A 24,768-nucleotide genomic window follows, 5' to 3' on the forward strand; every position below is an offset into this window, starting at 1 on the left:
ATCATGGTCTCGTTTCCACTAATTATTATTGCATGCATATATGCATATATACATCTACATATACATTCCTACATATAACCTGTCCATATGATGTTACTTATATGTCTGTTTCCAGGGCTGTTTGGCACTGGACAATCATTCGGTGTGCTCTTCCCTGGGGAAGGCCACCTCTCCTACTGCCAGCTTTCTTAAGTCACCTACAGTTCTTTGAATACTGTTGAGGCTTTCTGTCCTTTCCCCCTCCACTTTGGCATATTCGCTGGTGTTGCCTTTGCTCAGATGAGCAGTTGCGTTGGTGACACTCTGTGGGTGTGGCTTCTGACACTCCTAGGAAACACAATCTCACAGCAAACTCTATCATCCTTTCTAGATCTTAGAGTCTTTCCTCCCCATCGTCCACAAAGTTTCCTAAACCTTAGGTCCAGGAGTGTTTTACAGATGTATCAACTGAATTGGGCTCCACGACTCTGCATTTTGATTGGTTGCGGTCTCCATCTGTTGAATACTTCCTGTGAGTCAGGCTTCTGTTTGGCCTGTAGCATCTCATTTAACCTCTACAGAAGCTAGCAATAGGGGGTCTGTGCTCTGTTCTTTGTTCATTTATTTGTTTTCTGTCTCTTGAAAGAGGTCCAGCCTGGCTTTGAGCTCCAGATCCTGGTTAGATCTCTGACAGTACTGGCTTGGGCCAGTAAGCCCAGCTGTAGCTCTAGACACTGTTCTTAATCTAAATTTAAAGAAAAAACAAGGGGCTGGAGAGATGGCTCAGGGGCTGGAGAGATGGCTCAGCGGTTAAGAGCCCCGACTGCTCTTCCAGAGGTCCAGAGTTCAATTCCCAGCAACCACATGGTGGCTTACAATCATCTGTAATGGGATCCGATACCCTCTTCTGGTATGTCTGAAGACAGCTACAGTGTACTTGTATATGATAAATAAATAAATCTTTAAAAAAAAAAGAAAAAACAAAAACAGAGATACAAGAAGGTCAGGTGACTTGAGTAAAGTCTCACCATAGTTGGTACTTTCCAAAAAACAGTTTATTTATTTTTATTTTTATGTGTCTGAGTGGTTTTCCTGCATGTACGTCTATGCACCACACGCATGCCTGGAGCCTACAGATGGCAGAAGATGCCATCAAATCTCTTGGAGGCAGAGCACTGAATGGCTGTAAGACCACATGTGAGTGTTTGGAACCGAACCCTGGTCTCCTGCAAGAACAACGAATACTCTTAACCCCTGAGCCCTCCTTCCAGCTCTCACTTTGTGTTCTCGTGCCTTGTGGAGCCACCAGTCCTTCCAAGTTGGTCAGGTGATGTCTGCTGAGCACCTGTTGCAGGTACCATGTGAAACAGTGGAGAAAGGTGTAGCGCAGAATAAGGGCAAAGTAAATGTACAAATGCAAGAGTCAATCTGAGGGCAGCATAGCGGCTCTGTCCATTCATGGGACTCCCCCTCTCCTGAATCTCATTGCCCACGCCCCTCTCCAGTCCACTCGATGACACCAAGCAGGTGCTAGATCAGAGTGTTCTAAGATGCAGATCTACTGTAAAAGGGGCCAAAAGTCAAAGGCCCCTGGAGGAGACGAAGAGGGGCAGATGGACAATGGGTGAACTGGAAATATGACAGCAACCATCTTGTACTTTTACCCAAAGAGAAAATCAAATCTGATGGCTCTCCATCAGCAAATGGCAGCAGAAGGCAGATGCATAATTTCACGAGAACATTCCTTTCCTCTGCTTATTAGATTAGCCGACCTAACAAGGCACTCTCTTCCTCTCAACACCAGACAACGAGATGCATCTCAACCGTGCCAGGAGTGGATGCTGCTGGTTTCCATTTGCTTTGGTGTCATTAGCGATACCTAAATAGCTCACACTTAGCCAATAATTATTGTGCTGGACCCTGGAGGGAAAGCAGAGCTTGAGCCTCCCCGCCTGGGGAAGAGAGATTCAGAGTGATCACAGCTGTATGAGACACACCTAGAGCTCTGCCTGGAGCCAGGGAAACCATTTCCAAGCCTGCAGCTAGCCCAGGACGTGGTACCCAGAAGGATTTGGAAAGGTGAGGAGAAGAAACCAGCTACCTTTGAACAAATGTAGAGAAGAGCAGACACTGAGGACCCTCCAGCTGGGAGTGGCCACACAGTGAGAGGCGCAGAATACGGGGGCTGCAGGCTGGGGTTCTGGGCTTGGTGAGTGTGGTGGTACACGTAGCTCCTACATAGATGTGTGCATGTGTGCATGCATGTGTGTGCGTGTTTGCTGCTGAGATAGGTAGCTGGGAATGGATTTTGCAGGCTGTTACATGTCACTCTATTTGTTCTCTATAACACGTATGACACATGGTGGTGCCATGAGCGGACAGTAGCATTGGAACATTCCTCCACTCTGATGGCAACCTGGAAAGGACTTTGAGGGGAAGGAAGGAAACGGGAAGACTACAGAGGAGGCCAGTGTGAGTGTACAAAGGGGAACTCTATAATATCCAGGAGTCACACCCAGGAGGGGCCCTGTGCAATCCCAGATGCTGACAATGGAGCGGGTGGGAGGAGGCCACCTGGGATGGGACAGAGATTGGTGAGTTCAGTTCATTCACACTGAGTATGTGACTTGGAAGGACTTTTTCTTGGCTGTGCGTTTAGCAGCTGACTATGTGTGTGGCTTGTGGGATTGCTTGGAGCAGAGACACCAGGCAGTGTGGTGGGGGAGCAGCAGAACTCCACCCTTTCCATTTGAACACTGTACTTTCTGATTCCAAAATCTTTGGACACACATGGCTGAAAGTGGTCATTTAGACTTTTCGGTAAAATGTTATGATGTAGGTAAAGTTCTTATAAAATATGCATTTCTGAAAATGCTTGGATATTGAATCAAAACACAGACAACCTCCAAATGGATTTTTTGGGATCAATATTGAAATCACACCTCTCTGCGTTTGCCATTATGTAATCTAGTTATATAGTTTGAATGAGATGAATTCCATTAACGTGACCCATGCTAGGCTTACTCATTTTGGTCTCCGAGAGCCCCTCTCCTGTCCCCGCCTCAAGTGAACTTTTCTCTCGGGCTCTGCCAGGATTTGACTTCAGGACTTTTCCTTGTCCATGTTTCTTTCTTGTTTGCTTGTTTCTCCCACAGTGAGCTGGGACACGGGGCAGAAGCCACATCCCAGACTAGCCCAGTGCCTGGAACACGGTGAGGATAGAACACAACCTACAGACACTGTTATGGAAGAGCTACTTGATTCAAACTGATTAGACCAATGAATGTAAGTGGGCTTAAATGGGTGCCTGCACTCAGGTGCACACACCTGCACACAGATCATATATAATAACAACAACAAAGGCTATCCAGAGCTTGAAGGCTCTGCATAAATTTGGTAGATAAATTTGACTCCTTGGTATCAATTTCAAAACTGTTTAAATGAGGGGAAAGAGAAATGGCAGAGCAGCATCAATTACTTGGGCTATAAGAATTTATGGTTAATATGTAAAGCCCCCCCCCCAATTATTTCTTTGAAGAATACACATAGGGATGTGGGTTTAATCACCCACCCACGGAAGTGTCACAGGACAGCTCTCGCCTGTCAGTCACCCCAGAAGGCACTGTGGACGCTCTCTACACTTGAGTCATATGTGTGTGTAGACTTCGGTGACTGTCCTTCTGGAGACCCATCTGATTCTCAGGCAGAGCCTCTGACTGGAACCCATTTTCTGCTGCAGATTCATCAGAGACTATTATTCCACATTACAAAGTCATTTGTACGGAATCATGGGCTGTGATTTTCTCCTGCTAGAATGTGGAAACGCGGTTAAGATGACTGGACCGAGAGATGACGCCCCTAAAGCTTTAACACTGCGGCACACAACAACGATCATAGTTAACAACCAGCATCTGTGCTTGCCTACTGGCTATGATGGCCATCTTTTATCTAATATGATCTAGTCCTAAATTAGAGCTAGGCAAACTTAGAGTCAATATGAAGAAGCAGACCAGCACATGCCCTCATGGGCCCCCGGGGACTATAAAGGATGTGTTTTAGTTCATAGCCAAAGTCCTAGGCTGAGCAGAATCACTAATTCATTAATGTGATGTCTATGGAGGGCAGATAAGATACTGAAAAGCCAGTAAGTGGAGGTATAAAGTTAGAGGAGAGGGGCAGGTAGAAGCCTCAGTGGGAAGTGCCTGCCATGCCGGTGCAAGAGCCTGAGCTGAGATTCTCAGCACTCACAGACGAGCTGGGTATGGTTGTACCCATCTGTAACACAAGTACTGAGAGTCCAGGGTAGGTGGAGGCAGGCAGATCCCGCTGAGCTCACTGGCTGCCAGTCCAACCAATCAGTGAACCCTAGGCTGAGTGAAAGCCTACTTCTAAGGGTAAAGTGGAAAGCAAGAGTGGACGACATCCAGTGTCCACCCCTGGCCTTAATACAGATATGTGCACAAGAGCAGGTTCATCCATGTGCACATGTATATTCGAACACACTGCACATACACATGTAAAACCACACACACATATACATATATACATATGCATATATGTATATATGTATATATGTATATATGTATATATGTGTATATGTGTATGTGTGTGTATGTATGTATATATATATATATATATATATATATATATATATATTATCCCAAGTGGGAGAGAGGAGATGGAGGCGGACAGATAAGAGTTGGAAAATGAAAGCAGGGAGAGAATCTGAGAGGCTCCATCTTCCCCTCAACTCGCCTTTGCTGGTGTTTCTCAGAACTTGTTCCTTGTAAATACTGTTGTCCTCCATTGTTCCTGGAGGAGGTCAGTGTCACCTGATAACAGAAGTGCTGGGTTCTTCATTTGGGGGAAGGAAAGTGAAGCATTACCACTGCTCACTGGTACCCTCCTCATGACCTATCACAGTCATAGGTGTTGTCACTGTCCTGTCTACTTTCTTGACAGAGACTCTGGGGGATAAGGACTGTTCAGCCCTAGCTACAAGAAAACAGAACAGTCAGAAAGGTTAAGTGTTGTGTTCAGAGCCACATAGCAGAGCTCAGGGAGATGGGACTGGAGTGTTGGGTTCCAAAGACCATCCTTTCTAGCCACTGGTCCGCATAGCCTTCCTAGGAGGGAATGTCACCCCATAGTTCTCAAGGCCTGAAATAAAGCTCCTGTCAGCCACATCCCAGAAGTGTATCTGGTCCACTGGAGTGAACATATGGCCAAGGAGGCCCAGGATGCCTTTCTGCACTCAATTCGATTTAGTCACAAAATCCAGGCTCTTTTTAGTCTTAATTTCAGCAATACAATTATAAGTTCGGAATTTGGGGGATTCTATTTAGCACTGTCCATTTGTAAGAACAATACGGCACTCCATTCCTTCTCATTTGCTATTCTCCATTTACTAAAATGCTCAAAATATCAAAACATGTGATTTCTTTTCTGGAACAACAATAACAACAAAAACAACGATAATGCTCTCTTTGCCCAGATCTTTCTCTCTTAGTTTCTAGAAACTATTAGAAATAAAACTGTTGGTACATCATTTTGGAAGCTATATGGGACAATTAAGGTTTTTGTGCCAAATAATTTCTTAATATACTGCCTACAAATATAATTTGTAGGTAACAAATGTGCATTGCTGGATGAAAGCGTGGGCATCTGTACAGAGAGCTGACGCCACTACTGTCTTTGGGATGGCTCTCTTGAGCTCAGCTACTCTGAGATGCCACTGATATCAATGTCACCTCAGCAGAAGCCTCTCTCAAGTCACAGGACTTGCTTTAGTCACCTTTCCTGTTGCTGTGATAAAATATCCTGAATTTTCCAGAGAGAAAGGCTTTGCTTTGGCTTGCAGTTTGAGGATACACATCATAGCAGAGAAGGTGAGATGGAAAAGCTAGGGGCGGCTGGCCAAGCTGCATTCACAGTCAGCAAAGAGAGGCGATGCTGGTCTTTGGCTTGATTTTTTCCTGCATATCCAGTCTGGGGCCTCAGTCCACCATTAAAACAGGTCTTTCCACCCTAATTAACCTAGTTCCCCAACATTAAAGGCATGCCTGGAGGCTGACCTAATCTAGATAATTCCTCACAATCATGCCCAGAAGCTTTCTCCAGGGTGCTTTTAGGTCCCATCAAGCTGACAATCAGAATTAATGTCACTGGACTCATTTGTCAACTCTCTGTCTGGCCAAGATGTAGAAGCAGGTGAAAATGTCTTCTTTCTGATCCACAGTCCTCCCATGAAAGCCTTAAGTCCGTGGGCAACTGTCACTTGTTTGAAATGATCACATGTTATTTGAAAGTCTTGAATGTGGACTGTCTTCACTGTATGAGAATTGCCAAATTTAAGTAATGCAGTTGGGGGAGATGGGCTACAGATAGAATAGAACAGTTGGAAATGCAATTAACTATTTTCACAGATAAGTAAAGCCCTGTGGTCACTTCTCTGGGAAAAGATCATGAGGTCAGAGCTAGACTGCCTGCTTCCAGTGCTCTGTTGACCTGGACAAACAGTGGGTTTTCTCAGGCTTCAACAGTTTTCTTTAAAGAAAAAAAATTACTATTACCAATACCAGTAGCAGCAGGTGGCATTGGTCTAGGCTTCTACAAAGCCAAGTCATTGTATGCGCATTTTCAAATTTGTGTATTTTTCAAGCAGGATCTTGTGTATTCTAGGTCAGTGCCATAGAGAAGAATGATCATTAACTTCTCACCAGTGCAGACCACAGGTACATGCCACCATGCTTGGCTTAAGTAGTGCTGGGGGATCGAACCCAAGGCCTCACATATTCTAGGTAAGTTCTCTACCTGCTTAGCTGTGTCCCCTCCCTCACATGTTCAAATCTCGTGTTTGTAACACCCTTGGCAGATACTTTTTTTTTTTGAGATCAGAAGCCATGCAGAATAGTTAACAGCTTGCTCAGGGTCACACAGCTGGCACCCTGTAGGCAGTTGGATTTCAAAGTCCCTTTTGTTTTGTTGCTATGCAAATTACTGCCTTACAATGGCCTCTCTGCCCATCTCCCTGTAAATGAACAACTTCCACTTAATATGGTGAGATTGCCTTTGAAAGCAATTAGGGAAGATTTCTAGTTTGTGTTGACTTCTTACTGCAGGTTGAAGTTGAAAGGCACAGGAGGAACGTGTGAGTCTGAAGGACACTCATTCAGGTGTGGTCATTTGTGGCAGGACAGAAAGAGCTGACACCACTCATCGTAGAATGGGCCACTGTAAGTTCAGTCATGTAATTGGAAAGAGAATCAAGCATATCTAATATTGATAATAAACTGTAGGCTATGCATTTCAGACAACCTAGATATTGTCTGAAAACAACCCAATGGGTTTGATTCCAGAATCCAAGTTAACTCTTTTCCTTAAGGTTAAAAAATTGTGTGTGTGTGTGTGTGTGTGTGTGTGTGTGTGTGTGTGTGTGTGTGTGTAAGGGACGTATGTCCACATGAATGCAAGTTCCCACAGAGGAGAGAAGATCACCTTGAATTCCCAGGAGGGGAGCTGGTGCTAGAACACTGTAAGCCATCCAAGGTGGGTGCTGGAAAACAAAATCTGGCATTCTGAAGGGGCAGCATGCACTCTTGAACACAAAGTCCTTCAGAGTCAGCTTTTAAGTCATTTTTAATTGTGCATGGTACCCTGCTCCATGAGTGATATTTAGGAGCCTCTGCTCCCTGAGAACCCACACAGTTGATGGGATGGGCATGCCACAACCTGAGCTTAACTTGCTGCGGTCACACAACAAAGGCAGTATTTGACACCTTTTCCAGATGCAGGAGCAGTCTTAGAGATGTTAGAAAGTCTGTCCAAGGTCAACACAGCTACTCAGGAGTGAGAGCGCTAAGATAGCTGACACCCAGCCCTTGTAAGGACACATCTACTTGTAAGTGGAGAGAAACGTTTTCTTTCACTTCTACCCAACACCAGGCTTGGACGGTCATTTCAAGGAACAGTGTTCCAACTGAACAACTACATCTAACACGCAGGAGGGTTAGAGCTGAGGGACGAGCCTACTTAGCCTGCCTGGTGCTGTCAGAGATGAATGGGGTCACTCTGACATCTCTTGTCACTTATGAGGCCAGCTTTCAGTTCCCAAAGCGTTTCTGAGAGTGTCTGGGGAGGAACAGTGCCAAGGGATAACGATTTACACGTGAAGACAAATCTTCAAAATAGGCCATAAATACCACACAGAACCGCTTGGCCCCGCCTCCTCTTCTGTGGCCTTGGGTAAAGGCCTGACCCCATACTGGAGTGTTCTTATCTGCAGCAGGGGTGGTAGTATCTGCTTGTGAAGGTTTGATATTTCATATCATTCAATAAACACCTCTGGCCACACTGTATGTTTACAAAAGATAATTATTATTTTAATTATGTACCTGCAAGCTCCCCCTTCTGCCCACCCCTCTGAGGCCAGAAGAGGGCGTCAGATTTCTGAACTTGGAGTCATAGGCAGTCCTGAATTGCATTTTTCTGTGCATACTGGTGCCAAACTCAGATCTTCCTATAAGACCAGTACCTGCTCTTAACTGTTGGGCCATCCGTCGAGCCCCAACAAAGCTGGAGTGATTATCACTTGCTAGCCTGTGGCTCTCCTCATCCCATCTTCTGTTCCAGCTCACCCTTTTCTCTCATCCAATCTGCTAAGGGAGCCTTACATAGTCCCACACTCATTCTGGCACCATTATGTCCCTCCCTCCTCACCTTCTGAAGCCATGGTGATATTTTAAAAGGAACTCTCAAATCATGTCATTCCTCATACAGGGCACACTGCTTCTGACAGTCTCGTGGTTGGCCAGGCCACTTAGCTTTCTCTCTGGGGGCCTGTGTGGGTTCATTTGGTTCCCTAAAGCCTGTGTCCTCCTTGTCTTGATCTGCAGTGGACTTCTTTCTCCCTCTTCATGGCCATTCAGTAACCCTAACCCCACAAGTGTCCCCTTCTTGTATCGGAGTCTCCTGCCTGCTTCTCTCTCATTCTGTGTCTCCTATTTGCCCATCTTCTGGGCCCTGCACATTTCTTAGTTGCTTGGGGGTTTGTCTGAGATGTACAGCCCCATTGGGGCAAAGGTTGTCTGTTGCCTCAGTTCTCATATTAGTGCCTCCAAGTTAGAGTGTGCTCCGGGGACATGTGTTGGGTGAGTTGTGTGTTAGTTACTGCTACATGGCTGTGACTAAAATTCCTGCAGACAGCTGAAGGAGGTAGGGCTTAGGTTTGTTCATGGTTCCAGAGAGTTCGTATACTAGTATTTATAGAGTATCTCATAGTTTCTGTAATCAAACCCAAGTCAGATAAGACCTGACATCTTTAATTCAGTGTGTTACCCCCGGACTCATGCCCATTTTATTGGACAAAATGGCATACTGTTATTAGGCATGTAGGATGGAGAAGAGTCTTCACACTGGACAGAAAGGAGACTGGAGAAGCAGAGACAACATCCCCCTAAAGACCTGTCTCTAACTATCTACTTCCTCCAAACAGCCCTCACTGCCTCAAGCCTCCAAAATCTCTCAAATGCTCACAAGCAGCTGGGGAGTTAGGCTTAAGATAGCCTTGGGGAGAACGTCTCATGTGCAAGGCCAGCAAGTGGGAAGAGGACTCAGTAGAGAAAGTGCCTGACACACAGGCATGAGGACTTGGATCCCCAGCGCTCATGCTAAAGCTAGATATCATGGCACGGGGGGTGGAAACTGGGAGATTCCCAGATCTCACTGGCCGGCCAGCCTAGCCAGTCGGTGAGCTCCAGGTTCAGTGAGAGATGCTGTCCTAAAGTGAGTCAGAGATTGACAGATGAAGACACTGATATCTGGCCTCCATATGCATGTGTGGACACACATACAGGAGCATCTGCTTATATGTATAGATGTATAAACATGTACACATGCCACAAACACACACATGCACATTTACGATGAAGAATAAGAAAGATATATCAAATACAGTAACAGATAATATCAATATTGTTACTGCCTTCCTGGTTTGAGGAGGGAGTACAAGTTATCTGTACTCTAAAGTCAGTAACTATCCATCAATATCAACAAAAATCCTGAGGAGATAAGATACTCTGATCCTTAAAAATTCTATCATTTAGAACCTATTTGCTATTTAGTTCATGAATGTGTGTACATGTGTGTGTGTGTGTGTGTGTATGTGTGTGTGTACACGTGCATGCACATATATGTTTATATAACACATAAGTTATATATATTATATAGATATATTCAAGGAAATGTTTCTAAATTGCTAGCATTAATGAAACATTTAGCAAGTTGTTGGGAAGCCTCAAACCAACACACTTCCTTCCTTTGTTTGTTTGTAGATAGAATCTTATGAGGTAACTCTGGCTGGCATGGGGCTCAAACACCTTCTAATCCTTGGATACATAGTCTTGAACTTCAGAATGAGTGCGTCTGGTATACGTGTTCCTTCCACATACCAACTACCCTTGGAGAGAACTCAGGTCTGCCGATTGGGTAAGCATTTTCCCAGTAATCTGGATGCAGTTCAGCCCTGCTCTCCTCACCGGCACTGCATGAAGAGGAGCTTTTATTAATTGGTGCTCGGGGCTGAGGGGGAGTTTCTTGGCCTAGGCGGAAGCCAGCCAGCCAGCTCCCAGGCAGACATGCAGGCTGGCCAGCTGGGCTCTCTTAGACACTGACCTACATTGAACCAAGCTCACAGAATGTGTGTTAGATCAAATTTGTTCCTTTCTGCTTGCTCAAAGTGAGTTCTGCTCTGCAAATTTCCATGCTATTGCTGCCAGAGAGTGATACAAGACAGAAAAAGACCCCCTCCGTCCTAGAGATTTCTAAACCAGCCCACAGGACTGCTCATGGGCTCTTGCAGGGGCCACCAAGAAATGGCCCTGCAGTTTGAATAGACGGTTTCCTCTCTTCCTAAGACGGGGCCCCTGTGAATCAGAGTGTACAGAGCTGTCGTCAGTGGGGCACACATGCTTTCCTGCTCAGTTGAATTGGGACATCCTAGGAAAACCGGGGTGTCTGCCAGCAGCCAGCATGCACCGCTGCCTGCAAGAGAACTTACAAAAGGGAAGTCCGTGTCTCCAGGACAACGAAAGGATATAAAATATAAAACCGTAGAACAGAACAATAAATCCCACCTGAGTTCTGCTTGCTGGATTCTATCTTCACGGGGCGGGCTGTTCTGTCTTCCTTGCTTTAAAAGAAGCTACAGGAAGTACTTGTAATCCTCAAGGCCGGTGTATCCTCCTCTCTGTAATTGACCTCCAAGGACTGGGCTGATCTCTTAGTTTCTTCTCTTGTCTGTCTTGAACAGAGCTTTGCATTTAGGTCTCACATGGCCCAGAGCCCAGGACACAAACCATCAAAAGCCAGTCTAGTACCAATGGGCCATGGTTGGCTCTCTCTCCAGAATAAAGGCCCCATGATCAATTATTCCCACAGTGGGGCCTTTGACTTGCCTCCTTCTGTTAGATAGGCTCTCGGGAGCAGTCTCCCCAGTGTCTCCATTTCTCCTTCATTTCCGGTTATGTAGGTTACACGGGAATGTAGCTAATCCTAACAGCGAATTTTCTACAAGAACGTAAGGAGTGCAGTCAGAACAGTGAATGGAATGGTACATGTTCCTCTTGTTATGTGTAGGAGAGGGCAATATGAACGACAGTGTGAGTCAGAAATTGAAATCTGCAGTAACATGGCCTCAAACTGTAAAATTAGTTAAAAGCTGTAGAAGGGTGGAGAGTTGGCCCACATTTGATTCGCACAGTAGTTTCTTCTATTTGTGATGTCTCTGGAGTCATGTGCTGTGCTAACATTCTAATGCTGAAAGCGCCTTTACAAAAGGCTGGCAACTGAGGTGGTGACAGAGCATGTCACCAGGTACAGGAGTAGAATGTTCTCTCTCTCTCTCTCTCTCTCTCTCTCTCTCTCTCTCTCTCTCTCTCTCTCTCTGTGTGTGTGTGTGTGTGTGTGTGTGTGTGTGTGTGTGTGTGTGTGTGCAGTATGTGCATGTGCCTGGGCAGGCGTATGTGGAGATAGAAGGCCGATATCCTGACATCCAATGTCTTCTTTAGTCTCTTCCCTAACTGTTTTAAGACAGGGTCTCTCACTGAACCTGGAGCTCACAGACCGTGATCCTCTACGTTCACTCTATCAGTTGCCAGAGTTCCGGATACACACACCTTCACATTTTTATGTGGGACTTGGAGATCTGAACTCAGTAGGTCCCTACGGCTATGCATTAAGCACTTTACCCACTGAGCTATCTCCCAGCTCCAAATTTTCTTTTCACTGTAACTTTTCCCACTGATGTATCCCCGAAATATCTTGGGTGGGGGTGCTTACTCCATGTACTGACCCTAGAACGAGAGTTTTCTTGTCTAGATGGATGTTGGCCAGAAAAAGAAACCCATATAAACACACAAACAAGCAGCAAGCCAGCTGCATGCTTCCGATCTTTTTGCCTTCCCAGCCCTGGAAAATGCAGTGGTTCATTCGTTCCTCTTCCTCCTCCTCCTCCTCTTCCTCTTCTCCTCCTCCTCCTCCTCCCCCTCTCTCTTCAAAAAAAAAAAAAAAGAAAAGAAAGGAAAACAGAAAAATACTTCCTCTAAAGAACCTAGAAACTCAGATTCAGATGAGATTTGTGGTTTCATTTTCACACAACAATCTTGCATGCGAAGTTAGGAGCTGGGATGACATCATGTGTACCACTAAACACACACTCCAGAAAGACGTTCTTCATTAAGAGCTGAACGCTTTCCATGTGTCTGGGGGAGAAAGAACTAAATATGCTGAGCCGGGAGGGAGGCAGAGTTTAATGACTCAAAAATGTCATCTATAACGATCTGCCTCAGCAACCCTCCAGAGTTCCCTGAAAGGATTGCTCCAGTCACCTGAAGGCTGATTGAATCAATCAGCACTTCCCAAGGCCAGAAAACAGCGATGACCAAGTGCATTTCTGCACATTCAGATCTGGGGAGCTGAATCAGTGTGGAAAATGGATAAAGTACCACCAAATGCTCTTTCTTTTTCCCAGAAGCCTGGGTGTTTCCAAAACCAAAGAATCACATTTCAACCCCCTGTAGACAGAGAACTGTTTTACCCTGAACATCCAAATCTGGACCAGTTATTGGATGAGTCTGTGGAATTTGTGCTCATTTTGTTGGGTGTGACAGTGGCATTGTGGCTATGTAGCCATCTTAGGCTTTGGGATGGTTCCTCAGATAAAGTCCTTGTCTTGCAAGCACGGGGACCTGAGTTCTGGCTCTAGGACTCATCTATAAAGGGGAAAATATCAGAGCGTGGTGGCTTGTGCTTGTAGCCTCAGCACCACAGATGCAGAAACAGGAAGATTCCAGGGCTTGCTGGCCAGCCGGCCTGGCTTCTAACAGAGAGACACTCTATCTCAGGAGACAAGATGGTTTATACCGTGTTCTCTCCCTACCAGCTCCCCACCCCTGCTCTGTGTGTCTGTGTGTGCTTTGGGCAACTGTAATACACATTTTCTATACCAGTGAGCAGTAAGTCAACACATCTGGCCTGTTGTCCCCAGATCCTTGGCTGGCATTTCAGATTTGTTATTGACCACAGCCTATGTCACCTGGGAGCATCCCTTTTACTGTCCACTCTGGTCTCCGTGTCGACACAGCAGACTCAGAGCAACTTTAAAGATTTCTTATAATCAGTTTTTATTTATGTGCATGCATGTATGCCTCTGTGTGTGTGTGCATGTGTGTTTGTATGTGTGCTTATCTATATGCGCACCATGTATGTGCAGGTGCCCTCAAAGATCAGAAGAGGGTACCAGATCCCCTGGAGCTGGAGTTACAGGAAATTGTGATTCGCTCAGTGTGGGTGCTGGGAGCTGAACCTATGTCCTTGCCAGAGCAGTTCCCTTGGCCGTCCAGAGCTGTCCCCCCAGGATCTGCTCTCATATTCTCCAGTGTCCCTTTGCCCAATCTTATACAATGTTGAGATACAATTCACCTGCTTCATGATTCGCAGTGCTTTTCAGTATCTCCTTGCAGACCTGTGTGAGCATCACCCACAGTACTTCCCTCTCCCTGCTTTGCCCCGTACCCCTCACCCTCCACCCCTTGAGCCTTGCACTACCTTCCTTTTATTTTTTTTTTTCTGAAAATAACATATTTTTTAAAAGATAGGCTCTCTTCATGTTTTTGAAGCTAACATCATTTGGCATTGTCTGGCATTTCTTGTGCCTCCCCTGATGTTGTGTGTTCTCATCTCAGATAATGTCCTAAACATCATATGCCTTCTTTAGGGTGTCTCATTTGCAGGAGACTCCATGTCTTCCAGCCCTTCACTGATAGAAGTGTGATCAGCTCAGCAAGGGTGTGTGTGGCTGTTTCCCCCTCTGTTTTAGGGCATCTGTGAGTGCTAGCCTGGGGGCGGGGTTAGTCTGTTTGCTAAGAGAGACATAGCTTTTGTGTAGGTGTTGCTGCCTAGCTGCTATGTGGCTTATGCCCAGAAGATACACTCTTCCAAGACATGGCCTCTAATGGACCTGGGAATTCTTGCCATCTATGCAGCCAACCATCTGCCTATAGTTAATGGAGAACCTGACTGTTCATGATGCTGTGGAAGATGGTCCTGTTCTTCATGGATCTTGGGAAGTGGTTCTGGGACCCAGGGAAAAAGGACCCTGCTTGATAGAATGAAAAGCATCATCCTAAATTGCCCCAAGGCATTTTTGCGCTGTGTGGGAACGCTTTGTCCCTCCCTCCTTTCAGGTGATACAGCAGAGACTTCCTAGGACAGCCCAAGCTCTTTATACTGTTTTTTCCTATGCCTCGGGCCCTTTGACTTCCTCCCCAAAATATCCACAGCAAAATGCAGAGGCCATAGAGGGAAACAGATAGCAGGGAAGGCAGCTGCTGAGAATGGGCTATGGATGAGAAAGACAGGAGTCCAGGGGAATCGGTTTCTTGAGGTCAAAGCAGACCCAGTGAGTGCCTCACCACTCACCACCTCTGAGCAGGAAAGAGGAAGTCTACCCTTACAACTACTCAGAGCATTTCTGCTCAAAAGATCAGGAACTGGGAGGAAGGAGGCCCAGTCAGGGGGAGGCAAGACCACCTCAGGGGCGTATTCCTACAAGAATGGAACAAAACAATAGCCTCACAGAGATCCACAGCCAAGGCAAACAGAAGAGCACACACAGAAGGAGGTGGACTTGCACTGGTGAGGAGTCCTTTGTTAGGGGAATGCGGACAGCACTCAGAAGCCCAAGGGCCACACAGCCAGGTGCAGAGAACCATGGTTCCCCTAATCTTGGGCCTGTCTTCTCCCAGGGCAACTCTGCAAAATATTATTATTTAGTTGCAACAATAATAATGACTCAGAAAACAAAAACCAAAACAGGCCAGCTATTGGAACACCAACAAGAGCTTTCTAGGGGGTTTTATTTTAAACATATGTTTTCTAAGAGAGCAGGGAGGGCTGCCAGGAGTGCAGCACAGAGTGTGTTTCCCTCTCTCTGTGTACAGGGCTTGCTTTGGAAACTGTCTATAAGTGCCCCCAAGGTTTCTCTTGTCCAAATACTTGAGGATGGGACATGGAGTTCTGAGCTTAACCTAGTTATCTCATTGGAGGGGAGTGAGAAGAAAGAGCTAGGAATTACATGTCGATGGGCTGTGGAGGTTGGACAGAGGGGTCACTCATGCTCTCTAGTAACACAGAAGTGCTCACTTTCCATGATGCTTTGCAAAACCAGCCCAGCCGCCAGCCAGCCTGCTCTACAAGGTGTTGGTGGAAGGATAGGGAGCCCCTCTACACTTTCATTATGGAATTCCATGACCAAGTCTCAGGTGATGGAGCCCAATTGATATAGAAACACCAGAGGTGGGCAAGATAGTCTCTCCCTGTGTCTGCAAGGTCAGTGGACAAAACTGTGTCATGAAAACTGGCATTTGGTGTATAAGCACTCAGCAACGTGGCATCAGCAAATGTCTGTCCTGTCCCTTGTAACCACAGATGGCTTCCCACAATGGGTCACCATGGTCCCAGGTCCTGGGTCGCAGATCTGGGAGGCTCATAAAAAACAGACCGTGCATTGGGTTAGTTCAGCTAAGACCTCAAGCACACACAGCTGCAGACTGCTCTGAAGAAAAGAATGCCATTCAGGGGCCAAGGAGATGGCGGTGTTTGGAGTGCTTGCCACACACTCATGGAGACCTGAGTCTCCATGTAAAAGCCCAACGCATGGTGGGGTGTATCTGTAAACTCAGTGTGGGTGTGCATGGAGGGACCCTAGAATTTTGTAGTCAGCCAGCCTAGCAGAAACAGGAACAGATCCTAAAGGTAAGGTAGATTGTGGCAGAGCTTGACCTCGGCTTCTATGGGCACACACACCTGCACATACCTATACACACACTCATGTATCCACGACTTTCTTTGTCTCTAAAATAAAGAAAGGGGATGGTAGTGCAGCTACTTGGGAAGCTGAAGCAGGAGCATCAAGAGTTTAAGGCCAGCCATAGTCAATTACAGAGTAAATTCAAGGGCAGTCTGGGCAACCTAGGAAGATCCTATCTGAAACAGAAAACAAAACAGGAGATTTTTAAGGATGTATCTTAGCAGTTATTGAGCATGGGCTCTAGGTTCAACCTCCAGCTCAGCAGGAAAAAAAGGAAAGAATTGAACTGCAGAAGCATCCTGGATTTCTATGCATGCCAGGTCCTCCCCAGCCCCAGCCCCGTTGGCCTTTGCCTTTAGTGAGAGAGGTAAATGGTGCTCTCCACCCAAAGCTGAGTCAAACTTCTGGCTCTGCTAGACTTCAGGGTGGAATTAATTATCACCAGGCCTCTTAGGAGATTCATTTAAATGTGATATGAAATAGAGTTTACTGTCATTTTAAATAAAGACACTAGATGAAATTTAAGACATATGAAGAGTTAGAATACCAAACCAGAAACGGCAGGATGCTGCGAGGGTTTCCAGAGGGTTCTGAGTCATCTAGTGGGTTCTGCCATCAGAATGTGCAGCTGGCTGAGTTAAGGACAGTCTGTGTTATGTGTCCCACAGTGCAGCTCGAGCCTTTTGTTTCGGTTGTGAAGGAAGCATGGAAGTTTGTAAAGGAAATATGATGGTTTTCTCCCGGCCTAAACACAATGACCTTTTAACAATAAATGGGGATTAAAAACCTCAATTCAGAAGGGCTTTAAGAAAATCTCCTACTGTCCCCAACAGTATAGAAACTCGCAGTGTTAAGAGGTTGGGTGTTACTTTGGTAGGATGCTAAGAGACCAATTGTTGTCATGGTTTACTGCTGAGCCCCGGGAGAAGATTTAGAGAGAGAGGAAATCCTCAAGATGCCTCCTGTTCTTGCAGGAAAGGGTCTGTTTATTGAAGAATGTGACATCCTATTTGTAGAGAGCCACAGTGGAGTTATTTAAAAAATGTATAACATTAAAAAAAGAGAGTGCACATCGAGCGCACGCGCGCGCGCACACACACACACACACACACACACATGCACACACACATGCACACACACACACACGCACGCACTCTCAAGTGCACAATTGTGTGTACTTATTTCAGTATAGAGGTTAGTGAAGGACATTTTTCTGTCTAGGTGAAATGTCCTACTCTATAGAAAGGGTCTCTCACTGGACTTTGAGCGAGGCTGGAAGCCAGGTTCCAGCCATTTTTTTGTCTTCATCTTCCACAGCTCTGGGGCTGCAGGTGCAGCTGCGGCCATGCCTAGCTTTTGCGTGAACACAGTGAGCACTCTTACCCACCCCATGTCCCCAGTACCCCACTTACTTATGTCTTGTTGGGAGGCTGAGAGTGCTAAAGTACAGGATGAGAGGGAGGCGTGACTCTGCTATGCTGCACTTAGCATTCATTCATAGCTATGTGCTGCTGAAGTGCATTGTGGGCAACGTAGGCGGACATTTATAAAAGGAGCTGGATCGTGAGACTGTTCGAGGGAGCAGTGTTAAAAAATCGCTTTACCTAGGATGTAAGTAGAAGGCAACACCAGACTGTAAATACCAACGGGAAATAAATGCAGGGTCAAAGAATAAGAGAATGCATGCTGCTCATATATAGGACAATGGCAATCATAATTAAGGGACGATGGCAGTGGCCAATGTTGGCTGAGTTCCTGCTTCCTGCAATGAAGGATGTTTATCTTTCATAAGCACGGTCTTGTTTAACACTTACAGAGGCCTGAAGGGCCCATGATTCTGACCATTCTATAGAGGTCAGATGTGGCGAATTCCTGGCTTGTCTAGGATCACACAACAAAGAAATAAAAAACACAGGGATGCCCTGGGACTAATCAAGTCCCCTCCAAAGCCTACTGAAGACTGGAGACTGTAGTCAGGACAGAGTGGGCTTTTTGCTTTTTTGAGTTACTTATTTAAAACACAGAAGTAAGCAACTTTTTTTTCCTTTTTGTCATGTAAGAATGTGGGAAGGGAGCCCAGGGCAGAGCCAAGATACCAATCAGCAAATAAGTAATAACAAAGGATAAATAATAAAGTCAAGAGTTAGTCCATGCTTGATTGTAACACAGGGAAGAGGGAGAATCAGGCAGCTCCCAAATGTCCTACGCTGCAACAGCTTTAGCAGGAAAAAAAAAAGTTTGTGCTTGGGTGGGGCTATCTGGGCTGAAGCAATGCGTAGCTCGAGTGCTTACGGTTCAGACTTTCTTAATTGGTATGAAAACCAAAAGCCTTGATCAGGACTGGGCAAGCATTTGTGGTTCATTTGCAACTGTTATTGCTGTGAAAGTGGCAGTGTTAATATCTGGCTGGTCACAGAAGATAATGTCATTTAAACAACAATGGTCAGGCCAGGAATGCTGGGGCTCACCTGTAATCCTGGCACAAGGGAGGCAAAAGCAGAGGAGTCACTGAAAATTCAAGGCCAGCCTGGTCTCTATAGTGAGATCCTGCCTCAAAACACCTCCGAGTTTTTTTCTACAGAAATGGAATTTGCTTTTCTAAGTTTTATTGTACAGAGAATAAATATGTTTTTAAAGAATCAAGGAAAATGCATTTATCAGAGGAGCTTGGCTTATGATATGGTTCCATTACTAATCCATATAGTCATACTTATTTATGCATATTATTTCACATATATGCATATGTATGTATACACACATATAAATGTGTATGTGCATGTATTGTGCATATGTGGGTGATTGGGAATTGCCACGTGGGTGGTGGGTGCTGGACCCCAAACCTGGGTCCTCTGGAAGAGCAGCAAGTACTCTTAACTCCTGAGCCATCTCTCCAGCTCCTTCATCCACATTTTTATAAAATTAAATTAATTTTACATCTAAATTTAAACAATCATACATGCTTGAGAAAAAAAAAAAACACCACCAACAAAAAAATACCTGTCCTCCCCTTTGGTTTCTCTCAGGCCTCAGGAGAGGTTAGAGTATAATGACCATTGTTGAGAAGTGTCTTTAAGAGTGCTCTGTAACTGATGTTGGAAGGCATACAGTTTGTTAGAGTCTCTTTCCTATAAAGATGAATATGTAAAACCAACGCATTTCTCAGTGTGTGTGTGTAGACAACTGTATCTTCTTTGATATTGAAAGGAGTCCAAAGCAGCAACAGGCTTTAAATAGGAGGAAAACAGGTGAAGAACAACTCGATCAACAGAGGAAGTTCTACAGGGAATCTCTCAAAGGTGGAGCCTGGTGATACACATCTCTATCATTTGCAAACTAAAGAATGCAACAGGACGCTGTCAGTGTTAGCCATTCCTTCTAGGCTCTGCCCCAAAGTTACCTGGCAACAAGCAGGTAATTCCTGGCTTACTATTAAAGGGGCTGCTTGGCCCTGCCTCAGTTTTTACTCTCTTAACTCCCTGCCCCTTCTACCTATGTCCCCTCCCCTCTCTCTCCAAGTGTTCCTGGCTGCCCCCCCCCACCCATCTGCCTCTGTTTCTCTCTGTCTCTGTCTCTGCCTGCCTGTCTGTCTGTTTGTCTGCCTGCCTGCCTGCCTGTCTGCCTGTCTCTACTCCCTCAACTCCTCTTTCCATGATATAAATAAACTCTATTCCATACTATATCCATCTGGTACCTCAGGGAAAGGGATGCCTCAGCATGGGTCCAGGGGCACTCCCTTCCACCTCACGACACTACACTTCAACCAAACATATTCTGGCTTTTCCTTTTTTATAAAACACAATAGTCAGGGCCTCTTGAATGGTCCCGATCAATGCAACTGTGCCATTTATTTTATGAATGTGAATGGCCTGTAGAGGACTCTTCCCCATACTCTTGCTAAAGTTGTTTAAGTGTGGCTAAGAGCTCAGTAGGTTCTGTAGCTCCTATTTCCTTGATACTTCTCTACTTTGGCATCCACGTACTTAGTATCTGTCTTTCCATTCTGGCTTTTCCCCCATCATTTTTGTGGACAAGTCACTCCACAAATACAGCTAAATTGTATTAGCACTTTCATTACACATTGGACTCAAAAGGAGCTGGTCTTCTTTGTTAGGGTCAAAATAAGTTTCTAACTCCCACAAAGGTGGGACGACCAACTAGCAAAAGAAAGCAAAAGAAAGCAAAAGAAAAAGACAATTTTAGAGAAGGAGTTGGAGTAATCTAGAAATGTTTTGACTTTGTATAGAGAGATGGGTAGCGTCCTTTTTGTATAGAAAGATTCTGTGGAGTCATGAATACTTCCTCTGTATTTTGACTACGTCCAACATCATTCAGGGACTATGAGGCAGCTTGTTCATTATAACAGGAAACACTGAGTACCTCTTCAAGCCACACTGGATACTAAGGAAAGAGATGACTTATAGCATGACCCATGTTACCAAAGTCCTCTGGCTTTGTAGGGTAAGCAACATGAAAACAAATATAAATAAAGTCCAGATCTGGATAGCGGTTGATACATAGCATAAGAGGCCTGAGAGAGGAAATGTGGAGTGCAACCAGGCACATAGACTGGAGATGTTTGAGTGCACAAGCAAGACTTCCTAGATGTGACAACGGTGTGTGAGCATCTATGGTGATATGACCAAGAGATGTCACCATAACTTCAGGCATTTGAATACTTGGTCCCTAGTTGGTGGCATGATTTGAGGAAGGTTAGAGGGTGTTGCCCTGCTAGAGTAAGTATGATGCAGGGTATTTGACCACATTGTGAACCCCAAGATTGTGTTATTTATTGAAAAAAAAACCTATTTCTAGTTGTAGTGTGACTCAGCCCTTAGCACACACCTTAGTCCCTCTGGCTGGAATTCAGACACACACTTAGCACACACCTTTAATCCCAAACACTGAAAGTAAAGTTAGTTTGAAGAAGGAAACATACAAGTTTGAAAGTGATGTCTAATTGAGTGGCAGACCAAGTGATGGATCAGAGAAAAATGACAGAATAGGATATGCCCAACTCTCTTGAAAGGAGAGAGGAAAGAGAGACAACATAAGAGGGAGCAATGCACAGAGGGAGAAAGAGAGGAGAAGAGAGGGCAGTTTTAATGGGACAGTTGTATGAAGAGAACACAAGCTGGACACAGGTGAAGACAGAATGAACCATAGAATTAGAAAGAGCCAGAAGAGCCAGAAGATTAGAACAGATCGCCAAAGTGAATGTGAGGCCAGCCAGAGCAATTCAGTCAGAGGCCAAGAGAGAAGCCAGACTGAATCCGTCAGCTTGGAGAGGAGTTTGAGTCACAACAGCTGAATTTAACCAGCCAGCCAGAGTTCAGTAAGAAAGAGAAAGAGTGAACTTATTCAGCAGTAAATCTCAGAGGCTGAAAACATTCTAGGCCTAGATTAGATTGTATGGAGGATAGAAGCTTCCAGGAGTAGGCCTAGGTTAGCAGACTGAGGCAGCAAACCTCAAAGATAACAATTACATCAGGCGAATAAAAGTTATTTTTACATAAGTATGTCATTGGGGCAGGCTTTGAGAGAATATGTAGTCTTATCCTACTTCCTATTTACTCTTTCTGCTTCCTCATATGATCTCTCAGCTTCTTTCTCCTGCCTCCATGCCTACTGCTTACTGCCATGCCTCCACACTATGATAGACTTTTATACCTCAGAATTTAAACCCCAAAGACTCTTGGACATAGTGCTTTTTCTTATCACAGGGGCAGAGAGGTAAAAATGCAGTATTCCCAAGTCTTCCTGACTGCCTTCTTGATCAAGGAAAGAAGTTCTGCCGAGAGCTGGAGAGCTTCCTCAGTGATTAAGAGTGTGTGCTATTCTTCCATAAGATCCAAATCCAGTTCCCTGTATTCACAGTAGGAGGCTTACAATTGCCTAGAACTCCAGCTTCAGGGATCTGATGCCCTTTTCTGACCTTCACAGGCACCTGCACTCAAGTACAGAAACATACATACAATTGGAAATAATTGGAAATATAATGCAAATAAATCTCTCAAAGAAAAGTTCTACTTTGATTTATTTGAAATGTGTACAAAAGTTATTCTTCAAAGAAGAATATTCTTTAGGTCTCAAGGTCTATACACTGTGCATCTGAATCATACTGATAGAACACAGATGATGTGCTTGGAAAGAACACGTGATCTGGGATGGCTGCCTTGGCCTTGGCGCTCCATTAAACAATTCTTAAATCCCTTCCACAAGCACTGTCATTACCACAGTTGACACATAAAGACTGGTGTTTAGAGAGATGAAGAATGTTTTCAGGTCATCTTTCTCATAAGTGGCTGGGATGAATTTTAAATCTGACCTCTGTGGCTTCAGGGCTTCAGGTCTGTGCTATGCAAGGATTGTAGCTAGAAAACCATTCCAAATGTTTTCATCTTATCCTGGACCTGAGAGCCAGGCCCTGCAATTCAGGAGGGGATATAGATCTGCAGCTGACCTCAGGAACCAGTTTCTGGATTACTGGGCTCTTAGGTTCATAAACCCACGGCCTCAATCCCACTACATTCCAAAGGACTTGGGAAATAACACACTCTCTCTCTCTCTCTCTCTCTCTCTCTCTCTCTCTCTCTCTCTCTCTGTGTGTGTGTGTATGTATACTGCAATTAATATAATGTCATGAGACAAAAGATAGAAGAGAGGAGCTTAGCTATAAGGTAACAGAGGGCTCTTCTCAGTGGAAGAGGACCTGGGGCTCCAGGTTGCCTTCATCCTCTCTCTGATCTCTGTTAAGGGTCTTAAAGATCCCCATTTTTTTGAAAGAAAAAATATCCCAGGAGTTTTGTGGGTGTTAAGATGCCACCCATTGGACTGGGCAGAGATTTTAATTCCAGGTCCATTTCTCACAGCCCTAGGGCTACTTCTTGTATTAGTGAAAAAGGGATGATATGGTACCTGAAAGCTGGGCCCAAATGGGACCACTTCCCCTCCAGGAGTCACGGCTTTAGCGTACAAAAATTTGTTACAATGGTTTGGTATCAGGTGTGCATGTGTATGTATACATGTATATATGTGTACAGATATCTCTGTCTGCATGTGTGTGCATGTGCGTGCATGCATATGTATGTGCTCATGTGGGAATGTGTGCATGCATGTGTGTGTGTGCACATGAGCATGCATTTGTGTGCATTGTATGTTATTCATGTGTATATTTACATGTATGAGTAGCATTTAATATCCACCTCCATCCTGACGAAAGAGCAAATATGAAGCACTAAAGTGTTAAAGAAAAATATTTAGGAAATCCAAATGCGAAAAGATAAGTTTGATAAATATGAATCAATTATCCACCCCCCCAAAGATGAGTTTTAGATCTTGAATAAGTACAGTATTTGTTCCAGAAGGACTTAAGAGCAAACAGCCAATGCGCCTTATTTTCTTCATGTAGATATCCATGAAGTTTACATTTGATGTTATTAGTTCATCTCCCTGCTCAATTACACAGCCTTATCATACACAAAGAAGTTTCTTTAAAACATGCTAACGAGGAGTGAGTTTCTTACCTTTCTGGTTTTCAGTTCCCCATGTGGCTCTGTATTTCCACAGTGAGTATCATCATTGTTACAATTATACTAAATACCCTTAAATTATTCAACAACACACCAAGAACACTCTGGGACAGGGAGAAGGACATGAGCTTAGAAATATACAGATGGTGAAAAGTAGCTACAAAATACAGACTATGCTACATAGGAACCTTGATCATGGTTCTTTTTGTTATTTTGTCTTTTTTCCCCCTGGAGCTGAGGACTGAACCCAGGGCCTTGCGCTTGCTAAGCAAGTGCTCTACCACTGAGCTAAATCCCCCAACCCCTTCACCATGGTTCTTAATTCCTCAAAAATAATTCAAGCAGGGAGGCTACTGACATATGACATGGCACTCAGACCCTACTCCATCTGTTGTAGTTATTGATATATCACAGGTAATTATAGTAGTGTTTGGAAATCTATCTACTCACCCATGCCTTTAAGCATCCATTCACTTTTTCTCTCATTCTATCATCTACCTAGTCATGTTTCTAGCCTTCTACTCACCCATCTACCTAGCCACCATGTATCCAAACACTCATACTTTTATCCACCAGTCACCTATCTAACCACACTTTCCCCTGGTTTACCTGTCAGCCATCCATATATCTATACAGCTATCCCTTCTATTAACATTGACTATATGTATGACAAATATCAAGTACTCAGGTAGCAAAAGGCAGTGTGGTCAGTGAAGTGGTATGGAACGTGAAGGGACCCAAGTTCGCCCCTGGAACCCAGGTGAAGGAGAGAACTGACTGCAGCAAGTTGTCCTCTGACCTCCACATTTGTGTTATGGCTTGTGTTCCACACCCCTTGTATGCATGAACATACAATATATGCTACTAATAAAAGTTCCTTAGAAATACTGTAAA

At 44.8% G+C, this 24,768-nt stretch overlaps 1 protein-coding gene and 1 long non-coding RNA gene across 8 annotated transcripts in view; one reads left to right on the plus strand and one right to left on the minus strand.

The window, feature by feature from the left end:
* Window positions 1–24,768, minus strand: part of Adam12 (ADAM metallopeptidase domain 12) — a 338,938-nt gene that overhangs the window by 132,011 nt on the left and 182,159 nt on the right.
* LOC147996990 (uncharacterized) overlaps window positions 1–24,768 on the plus strand; it is a 42,735-nt gene that overhangs the window by 12,282 nt on the left and 5,685 nt on the right. The window contains exons 3-6 of the long non-coding RNA XR_015652639.1: window positions 3,135–3,264; window positions 6,661–6,779; window positions 7,101–7,214; window positions 10,311–10,464. This is a non-coding gene — a long non-coding RNA (uncharacterized LOC147996990). The remainder of the gene's footprint in view (window positions 1–3,134; window positions 3,265–6,660; window positions 6,780–7,100; window positions 7,215–10,310; window positions 10,465–24,768) is intronic.

This window comes from Rattus norvegicus, chromosome 1 (genome assembly GCF_021556685.1).
Source record: "Rattus norvegicus strain SHRSP/BbbUtx chromosome 1, alternate assembly SHRSP_T2T, whole genome shotgun sequence".
NCBI lineage: Eukaryota > Metazoa > Chordata > Mammalia > Rodentia > Muridae > Rattus > Rattus norvegicus.